At 40.6% G+C, this 5414-nt stretch overlaps 1 protein-coding gene across 1 annotated transcript in view; it reads left to right on the top strand.

The window, feature by feature from the left end:
• The first annotated feature begins 199 nt into the window (after positions 1-199).
• Positions 200-5414, top strand: part of PRRC1 (proline rich coiled-coil 1) — a 32803-nt gene continuing 27588 nt past the window's right edge. The window contains exon 1 of the mRNA XM_009278513.2: positions 200-276. The gene's annotated coding sequence lies outside the window, so the exon portion shown is untranslated. The remainder of the gene's footprint in view (positions 277-5414) is intronic.

Here is a 5414-nt window from a genome sequence, read left to right as displayed (position 1 = left end):
GGCGCGACGGCGTGTTTGCGCGTGTAGAGGCCCCGGGCCGAGCTCCGGGAGCCGTCCCGAGACCTCCTGCCCAGGCGGTTTTCCCCCTTGGGCGGCACACCTGGGGCTGCACGGTGTCGGCCCCTCACCGGACTCTGTCCTGGAGAGCAGCCGGGGGCCTGAGCCTGCTATGGCACTCTGGCTTATTCCTCTTGTTCTGAACCATCTTGCCTTTCTAAAGGTCAGCAGCGGCTCCTGTCCTCCCTGCTGACAGGAACACGCTTTGGGACTTGTAAGGTGAGGGTCGTGGGCTATGAATGCAGATCAGAGTCCTTACAGCAGGACTCCGTGCTGCTGCAGTGGCTGGTGGCATTGCAAACACACGCATGGACCAGCACTCCGTAGAATTTCCAGTTGGTTGGTCCTGGTACCTTGCTATCTTGTTCTGCTCTTGTGAGTCACCCTCCGAGCCACCAAGCTTCCTCCAGCTCTGTGTAGAGTTTGGATGCCTGGCCTCGGGGCTGTGCATTCCAGCCTTCCAGCTAGGGATGGAAATGCTGGTCCTGGTAAGCCCGTGTGGTTTCAGCTTGAATTAGAGTGATTGACAGTGGAAATCCTCACCCTTGAGGATCTGTTAGTAGCTGACAGAAGTGATGCTTCAGGAGGTTTATTAGTTATTATAATGTCTCTGGAGGCATTGTTGAAGTGATTTGCCCTTTATTTATATGATTTATTTATTTTTATTGTCACATGAAAAAAGCATTATTTCTTTTGGGGGGAAAAACCTCTGAAAGTGCTGGAGCTGTTGCATCACATCATATGATATAGCTATTGGTGCAAATTGGTAGAATGTACATGGTTTTGTTTAGCTGTTTCTTTGATGGTTTTATGTGGTCATATGTAACATTGTATACTATATCAGTAGTTCTCTAACTGTGGTCATCAGTGGTCTGTGGAGCTGCATAAGCTTTGTGATGTTTAAAAATAAATATTTGATAGTAAGGGTGTGTGTAGTCTGGAACAAATCCTGAGTGTTGGCAATGACACATTCCTAGAATGTAGGAAAAAAAATAATTCTCAACGACTAGGAAGCTTTTAGAAAAGTGGAACTTCCTATTTTTTATGGTATCTATGGACTATGATAACTCTATCTGCAGTAGTCTCAAGACAAGGCCAACCCCTTCTGGCATGGCTGGTGTTTCAGGCTGTCTTGGTACTGCGTTAGGTCTGGGGCATACTGGATTCTGCTTGGTAAACAGACCTTTTTTTTTTTTAAAAAAAAAAAAGGTGAAAAAGTGAATGGGGGTGTTGTGATTAACGTTCTATGAATACAAAACAGGTATAGGAGAGTTCTGGTTTTCGTTGGGTTTTTTTTCCCCCTTTTCTTTCCTAATTACCTCTCTTTAAGCCTTTGGACTTTAGAACAAGTCATTCAACACTAAGTGATTAAACTGATGATCCCTCTATGCCCTTCCTTTGGCTTCAGTGAGACTTTGTATGTCCTCTGGGACCTGCCTGCATTTAACAGACCAGAGTCTGAAGGAAGTTTGATTCCTGACTTTGTGCTCCGCCTTTCTAAAATGGAATAAACCAATGTGAGGGATGTTTCAGATGAAACTTTAATATAGTAACAGTTCAACTCTGTTTTGGGGGGGGGGGGGGGGGGTGTGTTTTTTTTTTTGTTTTTGTGTTGTCTTTTTGATTGATGTCAGCTTCAGACCATGTTTAATAGCTGAAGGTTTTTCTTTTGTCATCTTTCCTGCTTTCTTCTTGGTCATTCTGTTTTTAATTTATCTTGTTTGCATCTTTATGAGTTCTTGGGCTTTTTTTCCCTTTGACTTCTCTCCTGTTGAATAGTATCTATCAGTTAATGCAACCCAGGATGTAACATTTTATTTGAAGATGTTGTTGCACTGGGAATGGCTCCAAACAATTGATTTGTTCAAACAAATAAATGACTGCTCCTTATTCTGGACAGTTGTCAACTTGTGCTTAGCCATTAACAATGTGTGTAACCAGTACTGTTCCACACACTTAAAATGGTTACGCCTATTATGATTAAAGATGAGAAGTTTCATAGCATTTCAATTTTGTATTCCAGCTGTGGTTTTGTTTCACTTTAGGCTCTATTTAGAGAATAGTTTTGCCTCTTAGGGTTCTTAAGTAAATTGTGGGTTTCTTTTATTAGCAGGAGCATCTACTGAAATACAAGAAGGGGTTAATTAAGGCTGACAAAATATGGCCTCATTACAAACTCTGAAGTATCACTGATTTCTAGATAAAGTGTTTTTATCCCTGTGAAATCTCCATTTGTAGGTAATCTTACTGTTAACTGTGAATTTCTATATTTTGGAGTAATAACCTGAAGAATGCCTCTGAAGTATGGTTATGCTGTTAAGATTACATTTGTGCTAATATTTTTCAATAATTACTTCCTATTAAACTTAAGTCAAAAGATGAATAATTTGCCAGTTCAGCCTTTTAGTCTCTAAATCGTTTCATTCCTGCTTTTAACACAAGCCCTGTTAAAATTTTCAGTCAGAGCTTTAGCCTGGTTTTCCCTTCAATATACACACGCTTTGCGTTTGGGAATTAGGTTAATGGCTGAGACTGGGCTTTACGTTAGTGGATGAGATTCAGCTGGTGAGAATCAGTAACATATAGTTACCAGTCAAAGTAAGTACCGAAACAAAGTCGGTACTGAGCCCGCACCTTCCGACGCTCCTCACAGAAGGAGGCCCGATTGGGACGGTTTTCTGAGATAAGTCACTCAATAACAACTAGTTTGTTATTAAGCAGGCATTCTTTAATACAGCGCTGGGCAGCACTGGGGATAACTCCGCCATGAGTGCTCCAACAGGTTAGCAAAGTACATCAGTTTAGATACAGAAAAATCATACGTATTCATCGGATTGCCTGGAAAGGGTGGTTTTATGGTGGTGAGTTCCCGGAATTCATTTACATAGTCCAAGCATGCACAGTAAAATTAGGGTTAGGGTCTTTTCACCCTCCGGTGGTCGTCCATAGTCTTCCTCACTCTGTCCGCTGGTTGAACTTTGGGCTTCCTTTGTCCATATATAGTCATTGAATTAGCTTATCAGTCCTTCGACTCCGGGATGTTACAAGGGGGTCCGTTTAAACTAGTTCTTTGGCACTTACCTTGACACAATTGTCCTGAGTTCCTGTTATCAGTGATTGACACAGGTAGTGTAACGAGCTAGCTAAATGCCTGTTTAATCCTGTCAGGCAAGGAGTTATGTGTTTCGAAATGTCCCACCATCAACTCCATTGACAAATAACTAAAACTATGCAAGTGAAGCTTTTTGTACATCACAGCAAGGTTTTAGCCAAGGTTTGTCAGGGATTTAACCCTTTCACAACTAGGGATAGACCTTGTGGGTATACTGTTTTCTTTGTGTAATGTGGGGGTTTAACACCATCCCTATAGTGTCTTCATTAGTACTGACAAGGGTTATTTTTTTTTAACCAAATAATTGATGGAAGCCTAACAAAATTCATGCTTCTGCTTCTTAAAGGGGTTATTTTAAGGATGACTGATAATTGGGAGTGTGTTTTTTCTGTGTTTTTCTGTATTTATCTTTTCCATATCCCTTTTTTACTTTCCTATGTGCATAAGACAAGATTTTCTTCTAGCTAAATGTGGCAAGATTATCAAATTTGTGAAATCAATTTACGATTGCAAATCACTAGATGGCAGTACTGCTGTTGCTTTCACCTAATTGCACACGCTTCAGTTTGCCTGTCTCAGTGTTTCTTCTTTGTCTCTTCACTTTAATAATACAAAATGTTCTAGTTTGCAAGAAGTCACAAAAGTCACTTTATTAAGAATTTAGGCTGAATTTTCAGGTGCTGCTTGCTGCAAATTATGTGTTTTTGGCTTGGACTATGAAGAATTATTACTATTACTATTTTTTTTAAATTTTTTTTTAAATCACTGAAAAGACAGTCCAGTTCCACACCCAGCAGTCATTAAGGATTTGTAGGCTGATCTCACTGGGAAACTTTCTCCCTGCAGTTCCCCTAAGGGAAGTTGGAAACCCTCATTTGAAACTTTGTTGAAGACTGTTGAAGTCTCTGGATTGCTTGCGTTTTTTCCTCCGTGTTCTTCTTCCACCCCAGTGCTTCCCAATTTCTCACATGTAACTGGTTTCAGGTAGGCCATTTAGATTCAAGTGTTAAACTGTATATCCTGTAGAATCGATTTTAATTACATATATTATTTATATATTAGTGCTGGATTCTTTCAACATGATGAGCTATTAGCTTCCAATTACACCTATTGTACTTTTTGCTTTCCTTTGCTTTTGTGTATTCCCTCCTCCCATGTCTCATCGTTTTCCTTAACCTTTTTTTTTTTAAATTATTTATGTTTTTTCATGCAGCACATGCAAACTACAACTGGCTTATGTTGAGAATTCAGTGTATAGAAAGCTGTTATTTGTGCAGGCTTCATGTTAGTCCCTGCCAGGTCAGGACTTCACAGTGAGGTTGATGGTTGTGTGAGGGAATGGGTAAGCTAAAGGGAAAAGAATATAGGAGCATTTAGGCTTCAGGGTTCTCTAATTGGCATGGGGGTGGGTAGATGGAAAGGGGAAAGAGTGAAGGAAAAAGTTGAGTGGGAGGAAAATACTACAGGCTATTGCGGTTGTGTGTTATGTGAGAGAATAAAGGAATTTATCTACTTTTCCAGCAAAAGGTAGGGAGAGGTCTTCTTTTCCCTAGCTAGTGGCAAACCCCCAATTGATTATAGCGGACAATATATGAAAGAGTGTGGGATGTATTAGGGTCAAAGGATAAAATTTAAGCCAGAACAGAAGGGAGAGTGCAGTATGCTTCTGACTGGGCAATCACTCTGAGGGTATCCAGCTTACTGGGACACATTGCCCAGGGGTGCGTACCTGGACCTGCAAAGTCCAAGGGAATGGAAATAAGCCGTACAACTGGCAGGATTCCCCTCTCAAGCTTCCATCTCCTGGCCAGCCTGGATTTGCAGATGGTTGGCTTTCCCAGAGAGGCTTACAAGTGAGAGGAGAAAATGTGAAACTACTGATTTTTGCTTTTTTAAATTCAAATTTTAAGTCAGTTCCATGGGGTTTTTAATCATTGTATTTCAGCAACCAACTCATAATTTTTGCAAGTTTGGGATTGCTCTTTGTTTAATGCTCGCTTCACTTTTCTCATTGTAAAGTTAATAGAGAAAAGCAACTACAGAGTTATTTACATTTCTACTAATTCCTAACTTTCCGGATGTCGGAGTTTTTGAAAAGCTGATCTGTGGAATTTTCAGTCATTCTACATGGCTGCAGTATTTATTTTAAGTCGTAAGCACCTCTCAGCAGTTTTTAATCATGGCATTAGGTGAAATCAAGCAGCAGATTAAAAGAGCCTTGATAAAATGTTTCTAGGAGGGTTTG

This window comes from Aptenodytes forsteri, unplaced genomic scaffold, assembly GCF_000699145.1.
Source record: "Aptenodytes forsteri isolate BGI_AS27 unplaced genomic scaffold, ASM69914v1 Scaffold402, whole genome shotgun sequence".
NCBI classification, from domain to species: Eukaryota; Metazoa; Chordata; class Aves; order Sphenisciformes; family Spheniscidae; genus Aptenodytes; species Aptenodytes forsteri.
This window is presented reverse-complemented; position numbering and strand designations above follow the sequence as displayed.